The sequence below is a fragment of the Aquarana catesbeiana genome, linkage group LG01, assembly GCF_042186555.1.
Source record: "Aquarana catesbeiana isolate 2022-GZ linkage group LG01, ASM4218655v1, whole genome shotgun sequence".
NCBI classification, from domain to species: Eukaryota; Metazoa; Chordata; class Amphibia; order Anura; family Ranidae; genus Aquarana; species Aquarana catesbeiana.
In genome coordinates, this window is record NC_133324.1 from 940,802,287 (window position 1) to 940,820,725 (window position 18,439).

The window sequence follows — 18,439 nt, forward strand, 5'->3', positions numbered from 1 at the left end:
CCCTGCAGGGGGCGCGCAGGCCACTCATGCACGGGACGACGTCAATAGACGTAGTCCCGGCAATTTAGATCCGCGCTGTTGCCGTCATTTGGCAATGGCCCGGATCTGAAGCGGTTAATGGAATATTTCACTTTTTTTTTTTTTTTACTTTAAGCATCATTAAAATCACTGCTCCTGAAAAAACGGCCATTTTTAAAAGTTTTTTTGCATTGATACATGTCCCCTGGGGCAGGACCCGGGTCCCCAAACCCTTTTTAGGACAATACCATGCAAATTAGCCTTCAAAATGAGCACTTTTGATTTCAAACGTTCGAGTCCCATAGACGTCAATGGGATTCTAATGTTCGTGCAAATTTTCGGTCCGTTCACAGGTTCTGGTGAGGGGTGTTCGGCTCATCCCTACCAAGGAGTAATGATAGCACATGGTTCTTGAATTATAAAGTTTAAATTACAGAAAATTGATGGTCTCCTGAAGGAAATAAAATATAATTGAGCATAGACACTAAACCATCCCAAGATACAGAAGTTATGGTCTAGGCTCTCCGATTGTCTTGATCATAAAGCCAGAAATATGCTAAGGTACTACGCTCATAAATGTTTTTGAGCATGGAAACAAATGCCGCCTTTTAGCACATACGTTGCAGAAAAGTCTGCACCATATGCATAAGCTGATGATACACAACAACTCCATCACGGACACCACTCACATCGCTCAGGAGTTTTAGTCTTTTTATTAGTCTCTGTATAACCTTAAAGTGGAGTTCCACCCAAAAATGGAAATGTAGCTGCTGAATTTTATATGGGTGGAATTCCACTTTTTCCACTCCCCTCTGCATCCTCAGTGAACATCAAAAACATACCCACATACAACGTTACCTACGGGAAGTTGATTATCTTAGTCTATCCCAAGAGATTGTTCAAGTTATGGAATGCCCATTCACCTCTCTAGAACTGGCTTCCATGATTTCAGAACTTCCCAAAGGCCTGGGCCCTGAAGGTTTCCCTGACACTTATTATAAGAAACTGTCACACCTTCTGCTGGAACCCATCTGCAACAATTTTATTACTATATTTGTTGACAGCTCCTTCCCCAGAAAAAGCTTTAGCCACTTGACCTCCGGAAGGTTTTACCCCTTCCTGACCAGAGCATTTTTTGCTTTTTGGCACTGTACTACGTTAAGTGGTAATTGCGTGGTCATGTAACACTGTACACTTTGATCACCACTAGGATTTTTATTTTTTGTGATATAAATCAAAAAAGACCAAGAAAAAGCAAAACAATACTTTCTACTTTTTGTTATAAAAAAATATCCAATAAACTCAAATGTTGTCATACAGTTAGGCCAAAATGTATTCAACTACATGTCTTACCTCCTCTTTTACTTTATGACTGTATAAAAAACAAAAAGAAGGGAACCTGCGCTAAAGAGCAAAAAAAAATTACCAAAAGTGCAGCAGCAACAAATACCACAAATATCAGTGAGGTGTAAAACAAAATATGTAAAAAACTGTGCACTTGCAATAAATGACATATATAAATAATCATAAGTAGAAGACATAAATGAAGTAAACTTAAAATTATGTCACTAAAACATACAATATGAAGGCGTGCTTAAAAAATATAAAGTGAATTAAGTGAATAATTAATTAAAAAAGCATTCAAATTCATAAATTGCTAAAAGAACTACAATAATATGTGCAAAAATTAGTGATAAAGTCCAATCCATATGAAAAAGTGAAAAAGTAATTGAAAATCGCATAAAGAAGAGTCAAAATCGCACAGGAAAAAAAAGGTCACAGGCCCCTTTTGAAGACGTCATCTATGACGAAACATGTAGGGCGTGGCTACGCATTGTACGCCATCACGTTACTAGCCCCATGTAAGTTATGCACGGGTGTTCGTTTGTATGCCGGCTTTTTAAAACTTTTTAAAACTTTTTAAACCCTCTATTTACCCAATGTAATGTGATCCCTGTTTATGAAGCAATAAATCTTTTCATAATATTACTACACCATCAGAGTTTTTTCATCTTTTTTACGGCCCTTGGGACGAGCGAGTGCCTCCCTTTAGGCTGACATACTGGAAACGTTTCCTGCTGAATGCGATATAGGATTGGCTGATCCGGACCTGCTTTCCTCCTGTCCCCGCAGAGGGCCATATCTGCATGCCTGTATGACCTTGCTAATTAAGAGGTCCAACTTATCCGGTAAGGGTACATCTATATTATCCCTTGGATTCCCCGGTGGCTGGAAGTTTCTTCACATTCCTTTCATCTTTCCCCACTCATATGGGCTGCACTGAATGCTGAATGAACTGTGGATATGCGTTTTTTTTCCTGTTCGATTTTGACTCTTCTTTATGCGATTTTCAATTACTTTCTGACTGCCTATCACATTTCTTGAGGTGCTAAAATGCCAGGGCAGTACAACCCCCCCCCCCCCAAATTACACCTTTTTTGAAAGTAGACACTCCAAGGAATTTGCTGAGGCATGCTGAGCCCATGGAGTATTTCATTTTTTGTCACAAGTTTTTTTAAAATGACAACAGAAAAAATGTTTTTTATCCTTTGTCACCTAAATGATATATTGCTCACATATACCATGGGTATATGTGAAATTACACCCCAAAATACATTCTGCTGCTTCTCCTGAGTATGGGGATACCACATGTGTGAGAGTGTTTTGGATCCATCTGTGTACAGGTGCCGAAAACCCAATCACCGCCGTCAGGATTTCAAAGGGTGTAGTTTGCTCATTTCACTTCCTCACTACCTATCACAGATTCGGAGGCCCTGAAATGCCAAGATAGCGCAAACCCCCCCAAAATGATTTGGAAAGTAGACAACCCAAGCTATTTGCTGAGAGGCATGTTGAGCCCATGGAATAATTTATCTTTTGCCTCAAGTTTCTGGAAAATTACAAAAAAACATTTTTTCTTTTTTTCTACACAAAGTTGTCAGTTAAATGATATATTGCTGAGACATGCCATGAGTATATGTGGAATTACACCCCATAATACATTCTTCTGCTTCTCCTGAGTATGGGGATACCACATGTGTGAAAGTTTTATGGACCCTAGTGTAAATTGGCTGTCCCCTCAAAATGACTCAACACACAGCCATTAATGTCCAAACCGCTGGCAACAAAAGTGAGTACACCCCTAAGCAGGGGCGTAACTAGAAATAGCAGGGCCCCATAGCAAAATGTTGTATGGGGCCCCCCTGCAAACAGCCCCCCCCCACAGCTGCCCTAGTGTCAATGCAGCGTGACCTGTGCCCCATACAGCATGACCTATGCCCCATACAGCATGACCTGTGCCCAATACAGCCTGGTCTGCCTGTGCCCCATACAGCCCCACCTATGCAGAGGAAGAGGCAAGCCACCCGGATCAGCAGAGAGCGGGATTGCCCGCTGTAATAGCTTTCATTTGAATTTCCTGTTTTCCCGGGGCTCATCGTCACATAGCCCCACCTCTTGGCCCGACGCCTTTGATGACGTCACATGTCCCGCACTGGATCGGCGTTCTGTCTATCAAAGGCACCAGGCCAAAAGGTGGAGCTATGTGACGTGAGCCCCGGGAACACTGGAAGTTCTAATGAAAGCTCTTACATCGGGCAATTCAGCTCTCTGCTGATATGGACAGCTCGCCTCTTCCTTTCCTCTCTCTTCCCCTGGCTGGGAGACTGTGCCGGCGGTGCTCTTATCCTCACTGGGCCCCACTCAGCTGCGGGCCCCATAGCGCCCGCATGGGTCGCTATGGTGGTATGTACGCCCCTGCTCCTAAGTGAAAATGTCCAAATTGAGCCCAATTAGCCATTTTCCCTGTGTCATGTGACTTGTTAGTATTACAAGGTCTCAAGTGTGACCCAGGTAATTGTGCAGGGGGGTAATTGTGCAGACGGGGGTGGTAATTGTGCAGACGGGGGTGATAATTGTGCAGACAGGGGTAATTGTGCAAACTGGGGGGTTGGTAATTGTGCAGACGGGGGGTAATTGTGCAGACAGGGGTAATTGTGCATATGGGGGGTGGTAATTGTGCAGACTGGGGGATGGTAATTGTGCAGACGGGGGTAATTGTGCAGATGGGGGTGGTAATTGTGCAGACGGGGGTGGTAATTGTGCAGAGGGGGGTAATTGTGCAGATGGGGGTGGTAATTGTGCAGACAGGGGTTGGTAATTCTGCAGACAGGGGTGGTAATTGGGCAGACTGGGGTGGTGGTCCAAATTGGGCCCAATTAGCCATTTTCCCTCCCCGGTGTCATGTGACTCGTTAGTATTACAAGGTCTCAGGTGTGACCCAGGTAATTGTGCAGAGGGGTAATTGTGCATATGGGGGTGGTAATTGTGCAGATGGGGGTGATAATTGTGCAGAGGGGGGTAATTGTGCAGACTGGGGGTTGGTAATTGTGCAGACGGGGGTAATTGTGCAGACAGGGGTAATTGTGCATATGGGGGGTGGTAATTGTGCAGACTGGGGGATGGTAATTGTGCAGATGGGGGTAATTGTGCAGATGGGGGTGGTAATTGTGCAGACGGGGGTGGTAATTGTGCAGATGGGGGTAATTGTGCAGATGGGGGTGGTAATTGTGCAGACGGGGGTTGGTAATTGTGCAGACAGGGGTGGTAATTGTGCAGACTGGGGGGTGGTAATTGGGCAGACTGGGGTGGTGGCAATTGTGCAGACTGGGGGGTGGTAATTGTTCAGACGGGAGTCGAAATTGTGCAGACGGGGGTAATTGTGCAGACGAGGAGGTGGTAATTGTGCAGACGGGGGTAATTGTGCAGATGGGGGGTGGTAATTGTGCAGACAGGGGTGGTAATTGTGCAGATGGGGGTGGTAATTGTGCAGACTGGGGGTGGTAATTGTGCAGACGGGGTAATTGTGCAGATGGGGGTGGTAATTGTGCAGACTGGGGGGTGGTAATTGTGCAGATGGGGGTGGTAATTGTGCAGACTGGGGGGTGGTAATTGTGCAGATGGGGGGGTAATTGTGCAGACTGGAGGGGGGTAATTGTGCAGGATTTGTGAGAAATGCTATATACCAGGATTGTGAGACATGCTATATACCAGGATTTGAGGTCTGATGGGGCAGGAATTGTGACTAAATTGTGACCGATCTGAGGGGTGAAGGGATAGGAATTGGATTGATGGCACAGTGGCTGCGTTTGATGGTTTTTTTTTCAGAATTTTTCAGTTTGTTTGTGCCCCCCCCAAAAAATTTTGAGCACCAGCCACCACTGGTGGCCGCACAAAATATTGACACTTTGGGCCCAATTTGGACATTTTCACTTAGGGGTGTACTCACTTTTGTTGCCAGCGGTTTAGACATTAATGGCTGTGTGTTGAGTTATTTTGAGGGGACAGCAAATGTACACTGTTATACAAGCTGTACACTCACTACTTTACATTGTAGCAAAGTGTCATTTCTTCAGTGTTGTCACATGAAAAGATATAATAAAATAATTACAAAAATGTGAGGGGTGTACTCACTTTTGTGAGATACTGTATATATATATATATATATTTAGCAGACACCCTAGGGAATAAAATACACAGTCATTGCATGTGGGTGAAGGAGCATCCACTGGCAGCTACTTCTGACTGTCCAGCAGCAGCCTAGAGGCTGCTCTTCACACGTCCACACCAGATCCAACTGAGCTGAAGCGCACTGTTTCGCTGGCTTGCATTACCCCATGAGCAGGGCTCTACTGAGGCCTATCGTTGGGGTCCTACACCACTTTCCATTATCAAGAGTCATTGGGACTTGCCCATTCTGATACCACAGGAGACACAGATTTCAGATACCATTGTCTTTTTCTTTTTCCTAAGTCTGTAGGACCGGGTGCTACACTTATTCTTTGTGGCGCAGAAACAGCATTTCTCTTTACACAGGACACTACAAGTACACTTTTCTGCACACTGTTTGTTAAGACATCACCAGGCTACTTCACATCCTCCTGTTTACCAGGATATCTCAAGTACATCACTAAAGAGCTAGCTGAAGACAACAAGGTTTCTTTCTTCTGTCTACAACATACCCCCCCCCAATAAGGGATTAAAGCAGTTAGTGCCATAACGACAAGAATCTTCACCCAGGACTCTATATGCTAATTGAGTGGGTTCAAGTACCTAAGGGTTTAATAGTCTCATCAATTTAAGAACAGTGTTGTAACTTCCTGTCTTATCTGATCTGTGGTGTTGAGGCACAGGAGGGAGCGGTATAAGAAAGGTCATTCCTTTGCCCTCTTCCTGCCTGTTCACATAGGTTTCCAACTAAACAGAGTATTGTGTGAGTAGTCTTTATATCCTGCAATCAATTACTGTTTCTGTTCTACTGTCTCATATTACTGTTATCACTTGTTCTAGTGAAACTTTTTCTAGGGCTAAGCTTATGTTACTGGAATCTAATGTTTCTAATTTCTCAGTAAACAAGACTCAACTATTTCACTTAAATTGTGTATGTGTCTCTAATTATCCTGATTAGCACCAAAAATGTCTGAATCCAGGGTGTCAGAGGTGTCGGGGGACTTGCAAGGTCGGGGCAACCAGTGGGGTACAGATTCAGTAAGCATCTCTTACGGGGGTATCGCTACATAATATTTAGTCTGTAGGAAAGTTATAGAGTCTTCAAACTATGATATATATATATATATATATATATATATATATATATATATATACAGTATTTGAAAATTGACCAATCCTGATGTACTGTTGTGGCAGTGATCAGGGGGACCAACGGAAGACAGTATATATACAGTATATATTTTAAAAATTTTCCAACTTTTTCTTTTTTTACTTTTTTTTTTTTTACACAATGTGACCAGAGCAGTGCAGTGTTACCATAGTGACATGTACAACTTTGGAGAGGTGATCAGGATTTTTTAACACAATAATTGCTTTTAACAGTGAACGTCATTGTTATAAGCAATCTTTTTTTTAAATGGCATCCATTGTGTACTACTGTGATAGCTGTGATTTGCCACAGCTATTACATGGTACAGATGCACTCTGATTGGTTCTGTCATATGACCAATAAGATCAATCACAGAGATCATCACAATAGTACACAATGAATAGCTATAAATGAAAGCCAATCATTGTGGGCAACTTACATGTGATCTATGTGATTGGCCACAGCAATTACCTGGTAGTGTGGCTGCTCGAGCATGCTGTAGGCGCTTGCTTGGAAGACGTTATATGACATCCACCCAGAATAGCAGTGCTCTCACTTGGCCATTTTTTTTACAATAGGTCAGGTGGGAGGTAATTAATGTTTAGGATTTGTCTGAGTGTCCAAACAGCACATGTTATATCTGAACTTAGGTTCCCAATTCATCCCTAGTGGAGGAAAAAGTTTTTGTTTGAGGCTGGTGGACTTTAATGGTACAGTAACAATTAAGATACAATTAAGATAAAAAGAGTTTTATTGAATTGACATCAACAATTTTAAAACATACAAATTTAAGAGAGCAACTCTGTCTATCTAAACATAAGAGGTGCAACTGAAATAGATGGTAATACCAGTTCACCAAACCTTAACTATGATGACATGCTCGACATGTTTCACGTGAAATTCACCGCTTCTTTAAGAGCTTTCGTTTACATAATAATCTATTAAAGGAACAGAGATAGTGTATAGTACTATAAAATAGAAAAAGAAAAATACATTAATCATAATAAACAGGCTATAACATCACGAAAAATGACAACATAATCACAAAGTAATGGTGAGCACAATATTCCTCCCCAAAGGTGATCATGGCCCTTACCTGTAGCAGCAACGTGAGTCATGTTCCAAAAGAGTAGGCCCGCCTCGGAGGGCGCGAAGCCCCCGCAGACAAAAGAGGGATGCAGCAAAGAAATCTGCCCAAACAATAAAGTAAATCTGATTTTGGATGCTGGAGTACTTTCTAAGTATATTTCCTATTGCTATCTCAATGTGCATCATAAAGAGTAAACATACCAGAGTATATATAGCTTGGATTGACATACGAAGATTATTTCAGCCCATGGTCCTCACAGGTCGTTTATAATAACGAGTATGTGTACTGAGATATATAGCTAACATAGGTATATGGAGATCACTTCAGACTCATAGCTATCGCCAGCTATAAGGAAAAAAAAGGGGATATATGTACCCCAATCTATACAGCATACATATAGTAATAATACTCCTTTATAAAGAAAGGAGTATATAGAGCAGCTGCGGGCCTACTCTTTTGGACTGTGACTCACGTTGCTGCTCCGGGTAAGGGCCATGATCACCTTCTGGGAGGGATACTGTGCTCACCATTACTTTGTGAATATGTTGTCATTTTTTGTGATGTTAAATCCTGTTTATTATGATTAATGTATTTTTCTTTTTCTATTCTATAGTATTATACACTATCTCTGTTCCTTTAATACATTATTATGCAAACGAAAACTCCTGAAGAAGCAGTGAATTTCCGAGAAACACATTGATCATGTCAGCATATTTAAGATTTGGTGAACTGGTATTACCATCTATTTCAGTTGCACCTCTTGTGTTTAGATAGACAGAGTTGCTCCCTTAAATTTGTATGTTTTAAGTTTATTGATGTCAATTCAATAAAATTCTATTTGTTTTATATACATGTATCTTAATTGTTACGGTACCAGTCCACCAGCCTCAAATACAAACTTTTCCATCAGAGGCATATCCCCCAGAGGAAGACACATCATATCCCTGTGTCGATACGTGTGGGGGAGGGGATAGGATGGTGTAGGAGTCAGCAGCTGGTCTGTTTGGAGTGAGGGGACACACAATCTCAACATTTTTATGCTTGTCACAGAGGGGTGTACTGGAACACCTGTACCATGTGAGTACCCCGCATAGGGGCTTTTGTTTGAATAAATATATATATTTTTATAAACGGTATCACACTATCCAGTCCTCATTTCTCATATACATGTGGAGACTACGCCATTGGACAGAATATCACAGATCCATCTACACAGAACCCAGAGTTGGTTCGCTGGTATGTTTAGACCAATTGCGAGGTCACATGCCCTGAGGTGAGAATACTCACACAGGGGAGGAGCACAAGAGTGTTGTCACTTGAACACGTGTGGATTATCACTACAGACGTGGAGGAATTGTAGATGAAATTTGGTTATTGATTTTCACAAGCACTACAGCACTTTATCATCACAGCAAGATTTAAAGCATGTCATATGGACTTTAATGCAATTTTTGTTTATTGTACTAATTGATTATGTCACTTAGCACTTTGGCACTCTATTTTATATTGATTTGATCGACTCATGTCTCATTATTGATTTTTTTGGCACTATATTTAGCACAGTTCATTTATTTTTATTTGGTATTGCATATTGACACTAGATTAGCGCAGTATTTTCATATATTTAAATTGTTTAGCATGAATATATGGGACGTGATCAATACCAGCAGCTGATTATCTAGTCTCAGATTTATTTATTTTTTTCAGCTCGCAAGATTATCAGTTTATACATGAGTACATTACAGTCCCAACCTGCCCGGCGGATTAATATAGAAGAGGCTGGGACTGTATTGTACTCGTCTGGCACAGGAGAGTACTACACCTGCACTCAAAAGTGAAGAAATAGTCCGCTTGTCTGGGGAAAGTTTTTTATTTTATTTTATTTGCCACAGCCTGCAGATCGCGGTGCCCAGAGTCACCTCTCTGTCTCCACCCACCTCCCTTCTTTCCCTGCTGAATTGGCCGGGCTGTGGGGCCGGACCTGGAAAGTATCCCCGCACAGCAGCCAAAGCAGCCCGGGGGAGCTCCAGACATGGATGGGGCCCGGGTGGCTGGGTTGCTTGGGAAACCCAGGCCCCCTACATGTGTATGGGCTGTCCTCCTCTGATGGCGGCCCTGGCTCCACTGCAAACAAAGGCAGCTTTTCAGGTGTCACCAACAAATTCACACTGCTTTTACTTCTGTTGAGCCCATACAAAATACTAAATGCAAGGCCTTAACAAAATAAAAACAAATAAAATAGAGCTGAAGGATAAAACAAATAACAAAAAAAAAACAACACAGAAACACTACAAGCAAAATGTTACATTTATACAGCGATCAGAGCTACAAATAGCCACTGATTATTGTATAAATGACACTGGCAGGTAGCAGTAGATCGCTGTCATGTTGCTAGGCAGAACAGGGAAATGCCTTGTGTACATAGGCATCTCCCCGTTCTGTCTCTCCTCACCGTAATTGCGGGACGCCGGCGAACATCGAGTTTGCGGGACCTGCAGGCACACTCCCGCACATGCCCACTAGACAGCAAATTCAAAGGGATGTACAGGTACGCCTTTGCCTGCCCATGCCATTCTGCTGATGTAAATCGGCGTGCGGCGGTCGGCAAGTGGTTAAAGAGGAAATTCTGTATGTGGATTGGATGTGCAGGGATGTGCCCTGAGTGGTGACCAGGGATTTATTCAATCTCCATTTAAAAAAGGGCTTGTCATGCAGGGACAGCTTTTAATGCAGAAGAAGGGGGTTCTCATCTGGCCAGGATCTGGAAAAGATGTCCAATTTAGAAACTAAAGATAATTGTTGGAGTAGCACAAAGATGTGGTCTATCTGATAGAAGTTTGAATGAGGGCTAGAATAATACATACAAGTCCATAGTTTGGGGAGGGGGGGGGGTGAACTTCCTGCCAGGTATCTGTTTTTATTATTATTTGTTTGTCTGTCTTCATAACAAAATGTATTAATTAATTTATATAGGTTGACTTTGTTCTTCAAAGCAAAGCCAAACTGTCAAACTTGACTGAATTGATTTCCCAATCTTCAAGTGTGAGTCGGAATTGATTTTTAAATGTTTGTTCATTGCTTATTGAACATGAATATTATTGCTGAATTTAAATTCAATCTCTAATATTTAAAAGTGTAAGACCAAATTCAGATGAGTTCTGCTTTTCCCATGAAGACATTTTGTAACCTCTATTTCTTCCAGAGGAAAGTTAGTATCTTGCTAATTTCAATGGCACAAGGACAGGTAAGTACCTGTCTTGTCAGGGGTGCAGAAGAGGCCCATTGTAGGTTACTAAATGTAAGATCAAAATAATTGTAATGGTAATTTCTAAATATATCTTCCTCTGCCATAAATATTTTTGCCTTTACAGTCCAGTTGAACAATCACCTATAAATGTTTTGGCTTTTATTTCTGCTATCCACAATGTTAACCAGAATCCAGAAATTTTGCCCAATATTACACTGGGATTTCATGTGCTAGATTCATGTTTACATCCAAGTTTGGCTGTAAAGGATGTTCTAAGCATTTTATCTGGGCTACAGAAGACAGTCCCTAATTACTCATGTCCTGGAGAAGCTGAACTGGTGGGATTTATTGGAGATCAATACTCAGTTACAACAATTCCAATGGCACAAATACTGGGAATTTATGGATTCACACAGGTATGTCTTTCATCTTTGCCCTCAAGACCATCAAGTGCAAAATTCAAATAAAACGTAGCTACAATAAAACAAAACAAAAAATGTTTTCAAATTCAACTGAAATTATTGTGAAGATTATTTTTCTTATGCATGGAACTCCTCCCTTCTCCATATAAACGTTTATCTTATGTAGGACACCTTCTAAGGAGCTACAGATGAACTGGATCCCTCACTCCTGCACAGCCAGGCACACCAAACCCCCACAGGCACTCCAGAGTCAGAGAACAGTCCGTGACCCTGTTTTTGTTATTTTTTGAGTGTTAACAAGTTGGATAGGGATGGGAGGTCATGGGATGTCCACTTGACTTCAGCAACAAAATTTAGGCAGCAGTTTTAGGGACATCTTCCTATACACAGTCTATATACAGTCTCCTTGACTCTCCTCCTGCACACACTTCATTTCTGGCTCCAGCTGAATCACTATTGGAAGATGTGACAAGGTCTCAGTCAGTTTTTTAGCAATGGCCCACAGGGGTGGAATGACAACTCATTTGGCCCCCGGTCAATAAGAGATTATGGGGCCCCCTGTATCCATGCTGTTATGTATTATGCCCCGTACACACGGTCGGACATTGATCGGACATTCCGACAACAAAATCCTAGGATTTTTTTCCGACGGATGTTGGCTCAAACTTGTCTTGCATACACATGGTCACACAAAGTTGTCGGAAAATCTGATCATTCTGAACGTGGTGACGTAAAACATGTACGTCGGGACTATAAATGGGGCAGTAGCCAATAGCTTTCATCTCTTTATTTATTCTGAGCATGCGTGGCACTTTGTGCGTCGGATTTCCGACAACGGATTTTGCTGTTGGAAAATTTTATAGCCTGCTCTTAAACTTTGTGTGTCGGAAAATCCGATGGAAAATGTGTGATGGAGCCCACACATGGTCAGAATTTCCGACAACAAGGTCCTATCACACATTTTCCGTCGGAAAATCCGACCGTGTGTACAGGGCATTGGTGTGTTATACTGCTTTCCATCCAGTAGGGGGAAGCATTGCAAATATGCTCTTTTTATTGTTCTGGTAGAGCTATGTATTTTAGAGCATCTTTGGTTTCTGTATGTCTGTGTTGGATTAAGTAAAAGAGTCTTGTGAATGCCTGTCCATGTCGATGGTTCAAATACATTTTAAAATACACAAAACTGGTGACGAGGATGGGATTTCAGTGAATGGACATTGCAGAAACACAGGTAATAAGCTTGAGTGAAGAATCAGAACTTGTGTTTTACAGACACATCTATAAATATCTCCAGCATGGCTTCTCTGGAACACATGGAGGAATTAGATGTGGCTAATCCATCCTCATGGGACTCATATGCTGACAGGTTAGAGTTTTTCCTGGAAGCTGTGCAGAAAAGAGCTGTGTTACTGAGTTTTATTGGATATAAGACTTTTTTTTCAAATAACAGTTTTATTAGTTATCTCAGCAGGTAAAAGAACATAGACAGAACACATTAAGTTCCAGGCAGTGCTAGAACAGGGATATAGCCACTACAGACATTGTGGCAGTAATTGGTGCAGGATCATTCATAAATGTAAGATAAGAAAGAAGAGATGGGAAAGTAAGGTAGTATCTCAACCATTGGCTCATGGCGCATCCTCTTGGCAATGCCACTTCTCCCAGACCTTATTGTGCATTTTCAACCTATCCTGTAATCTAGCTGTCATTTTTTCAATTAGCTCCACATCTTTTATTCTGGCATACAGAGCTTCTTGGGAGGGTGGGGAGCGCAGCTTCCAGTTGAGGGCGACCAGACATTGCGCAGCTGTCAGGACATGTCTAAGTAGCTTCTTGGATGGTTTGGCAATTTGTAATGGTGACACACCAAGTAGGAAAAATGTTGGCGTCATGGGGACCTGTACCCCAAAGTGGCGGAACAACAAGCGCTGTGTCTCCGTTCATAAGGTCACTATCATGGGGCAACTCCAGTAAATATGGTACCTTTTTCCCCCTGACAGCGCCAACACTGATCAGAGCTAGAGGGGTAGATAACATGGAGTACGTCCGGCCTCAGGTACCAAAAGTAAAGAATTTTATAAGCATTCTCTTTGTAGAGCGTACAGAAGGAGCTTTTAGCCGCCTGGGACCAGATCGTCTGCCATGTCATCTCAGGGATTTCTTCTCCCAATATCTTTTCCCAGTGGAGCATATAGGCATGTTTACCCTGATTCAGTATAGAGTAGGAATTAAGTATATGTCGGAGATCAGACCCCGGCATGCAGACCCCTCTAATATTAAGCTCTGGAAGGGAGATGGTGCTGAGAATTGGAGATTTAGGGCAAAGGATTGAGCATAGTGGCGTATTTGCAGATATCCATAAAACACCTGGCGAGGCATGTCATATTTTTCCTGGAGTTCAGTGAACGTTAGTGTCAGGGCTGGGCTCAGTCCTTCCTTCTCAAAGCTGGCCGCTCAGCTGTCGGCTAATTGCCAGATCCCATCTTTCCGCAGTGACTCACCTGTTGATGATATCCTGCTCATCAGTCCTGCCTACTTAAGCCGTCCAGCCCAGATGATCTCTGCTTTCGCCTTGGTCACATCTCTAGAGACGCTCTTCTGTGTTCCTGCTAAAGACTTGCTTGGCTGACATTCCTTCTGACTCCAGATCCTGCTTGCTGTTCTACTACACTCGTCTCTGGTTCCCTGACGTTTTGGCTTGTCTGACTATCTGTTCCGGTTCCTGAACTCTGGCTATGTTTTGACTACGTTTACTCTGATTACCTTTTTTTATTATTATTAAACAAGTGTGATTAAACTGTACTTCTGTCTCAGTCTGATTCATGGTTTCTGACAATTAGTTATTTGCATGATCTAGGGTCTACCAAGTGGCCAAAGTGGAATAAGTTCCGCGTTGCCCAGGGTGAAGACATCTGGTGAGTGAGACCAGCAGGCATCTTGGGGTTGCAGAGGAAAGATGTTAGCAGTGACTTTTCTGAACTGAGCTCATATGCGTGGGACATTTTGCGCCAGAGGAAAGATCAAAGCAGAGCAGAGTTGAGACATAGACCCCAAAAGCCTACCAGGGTCCGCCTCCGCACTCCAGAGTAAACTGTTTGGGGCGGGTGTATAGGCGAGAGCCATATCTTTTCAATCTCTGTCCATTTATTATAGGATTGTTGAGGGAACCAGGAGATCAAAGCACGCAATTGAGTCACTTGATAATATTTTACCAGTTCGGGGAACGCCAGCCCCCCATTGAAGCAGGACGCCATCAAGACCGAATGGGGTATCCTGTACCTCCTGTAGTTCCAGACAAAGCGTATCAAATCCGATTGAAGCTTTCTTAGTTGTACATAAGGGACAGGGATAGGCAGTGTTTGGAATAGATACAGGAGTTTAGGGAGAATGGTCATCTTCACAGAGGCCACTCTCCCCAGAAGGGAAATGTGGTGGGTCTTCCATTTTTGCAGTAAATCTCTTATGGAGTGAAACAGGGGCGGGAAGTTCACTTGGTATAAGGTGGCAAAGGTCGGGGTAATATGAACCCCTAGATATTTCAGGGCTGAGGTCTTCCAGTTATAGGGGAAGCACTGCTGCTGGTGGTGCACTTTGGCTGCCGGGATGTTAATTGGAAGTGCCTCAAATTTGGTCACATTTATTTTATAGCCTGAGAGGGACCTATAGGTTTTGAGTTCAGCATGCAAGTTGGGTAGGGAAATACTAGGTTGGGTCAGGGTGAATATGACATCATCCGCAAATAGTGATAGTTTAAACTCTTTCCCTCTGACTGGGATGCTTAGGTTTCTGTGGATGGATGCAGCCAAGGGTTCAACACAGAGTGCAAACAATAGAGGTGAGAGTGGGCACCCCTGGCGGGTCCCATTAGCAATTGGGAACAGGGGAGACAGAGCAAAAGGAGTTTTGACAGAAACTGCTATGACAGAAACCGCTATGACAGAAACATGCTATGACAGAACCGCTATGACGGAAAACGATGTGAAGCATGAATCATGAAAAGACCATGGAAGTGGAGCTACCCCACGAATCAGCCCCCCATCTGCTGGACTGTACCCCCCCTCCCCTGGATCAGTGACCCCAAGGGGTATTGATACCGACAAAACGGAACCTATTTTTTTTGTTCTATTATTTATTAACACAGCTATAAACAATGGGATTTTTTTTTTGTGGACAGTGTGTGATAACAGTGAGCCCTCAGCACTCAGAAGTCACTGGGCTGTCACTGGGAGACACATGTCACAGGGGAGGAGACAGGCCGCACTGAGGTAGATGCTCCTTCAGCCAATCAGCACTTAGCTTACATGACACTGCACAGCTGGAAGTAAGCGATGTGTGTGCGGTGAACCCGGTGTCAGCCGATCGCCTCCATCCCGCCCCAGATCACACCTGGTGATGGTGCTGTGCCCGGAGAGCAGCCAGGGAAAACACACACCCAACCCCCCCTGCACCGACATCTGGCCTCCAATCCCTGCTGACAAGGGTGAGCTAATGTTGCGACATGCGACACCCCCATCTGCTGCCTTTGCAGCATGAGGGTGAGCGATTGGCATACTTGCCAACAGTCCCGATTTTCCCGGGACAATCCCGATTTTGGGACCCTTGTCCCGATCGGAGCTCGTCCCGATTAATTTCCCGGGATTTTGCGTTTGTCCCAGGAAAATCGGGAATGTTTTAGGAAAAACGGGCGGGGGGGGCTACAAAAAGATGGCCTCCGCCGCCGCCATCACAACTCGAGGAATATTTCCCCTTGTGTTCAGAGCGGAGGCGCATGGGAGCCGGGACGCGGAGGAGGGAGGACGCTGCCAAATAGATTCAAACACGGATGGAGGGGAGCTGCCTGCACTGATCACATGGACACTGGCAATCTGTCAGCTGAGCGGTAAGTCGGGGGGGTGGACGGTGGTGGGCTGGAGCGATAGGGGGGTCCTTGGTCAAATAAAAGTCTTCAACCTATATATGAACACATCCAACTTGTGGTGGCAGTGTTCATATGTGGTGGCAGTGTTCATATGTGGTGGCAGTGTTCAACTTGTGGTGGCAGTGTTCATATGTGGTGGCAGTGTTCAACTTGTGGTGGCAGTGTTCATATGTGGTGGCAGTGTTCATATGTGGTGGCAGTGTTCAACTTGTGGTGGCAGTGTTCATATGTGGTGGCAGTGTTCATATGTGGTGGTAGTGTTGTGATGGCAGTGTTAAACTTGTGGTGGCAGTGTTCATATGTGGTGGCAGTGTTGTGGTGGCAGTGTTCATATGTGGTGGCAGTGTTGTGGTGGCAGTGTTCAACTTGTGGTGGCAGTGTTCATATGTGGTGGCAGTGTTCATATGTGGTGGCAGTGTTCAACTTGTGGTGGCAGTGTTCATATGTGGTGGCAGTGTTGTGATGGCAGTGTTCAACTTGTGGTGGCAGTGTTCATATGTGGTAGCAGTGTTCATATGTAGTGGCAGTGTTCATATGTGGTGGCAGTTGCAGTATTAAAAATAATAGGCAAATTCTAATTCCATGTCTACCGTGGGGTTTTTTAAAACCAATATATGTAAATGATAGAAATAAATATAGTTTTTAACCAGTTCACTACCGCCCTATAGCAGTTTTTCAGAATCACATAAAGTATCTCACAAAAGTGAGTACACCCCTCACATTTTTGTAAATATTTTATTATATCTTTTCATGTGACAAAACTGAAGAAATGACACTTTGCTATAATGTAAAGTAGTGAGTGTACAGCTTTTATAACAGTGTAAATTTGCTGTCCCCTCAAAATAACACACAGCCATTAATGTCTAAACCGCTGGCAAGAAAAGTGAGTACACTCCTAACTTAAAATGTCCAAATTGGGCCCATTTAGCCATTTTCCCTCCTGTCATGTGACTGTTATTGTTACAAGGTCTCAGGTGTGAATGGGGAGCAGGTGTGTTAAATTTGGTGTTATCGCTTTCACTATCTCATACTGGTCAAGTTCAACATGGCACCTCACGGCAAACAACTCTCTGAGGATCTAAAAAAAAAGAATTGTTGCTCTACATAAAGATGGCCTAGGCTATAAGAAGATTGCCAAGACCCTCAAACTGAGCTTCAACACGGTGGCCAAGACCATACAGTGGTTTAACAGGAGAGGTTATACTCAGAACAGACCTCGCCATGGTCGACCAAAGAAGTTGAGTGTACGTGCTCAGTGTCATATCCAGAGGTTGTCTTTGGGAAATAGACATATGAGTGCTGCAAGCATTGCTGCAGAGGTTGAAGGGGTGGGGGGTCAGCCTGTCGGTGCTCAGACCATGCTCCGCACACTGCATCAAATTGGTCTGCATGGCTGTTGTCCTAGAAGGAAGCCTCTTCTAAAGATGATGCACAAAAAAGCCCACAAACAGTTTGCTGAAGACAAGCAGACTAAGGACATGGATACCTGGAACCATGTCCTGTGGTCTGATGAGACTAAGATAAACGTATTTGGTTCAGATGGTGTCAAGCGTGTGTGGCGGCAACCAGGTGAGGAGTACAAAGAGAAATGTGTCTTGCCTACAGTCAAGCATGGTGGTGGGAGTGTCATGGTGTGCGGCTACATGAGTGCTGCCGGCACTGGGGAGCTACAGATCATTGAGGAAACCATAAATGCCAACATGTACTGTGACATAGTGAAGCAGAGCATGATCCCCTCCCTTTGGAGACTGGGCCGCAGGGCAGTAATCCATGATACATGATAACGACCCTAAACACACCTCCAAGACAACCATTGCCCTGCTAAAGAAGCTGAGAGTAAAGGTGATGGACTGGCCAACCATGTCTCCAGACCTAAACCCTATTGAGCATGTGTGGGGCATCCTCAAATGGAAGGTGGAAGAGTGCAAGGTCTCTAACATCTACCAGCTCCGTGATGTCATCATGGAGGAGTGGATGAGGATTCCAGTGGCAACCTGTGAAACTCTTGTGAACGCCATGCCCAAGAGGGTTAAGGCAGTGCTGGAAAATAATGGTGGCCACACAAAATATTGATACTTTGGGCCCA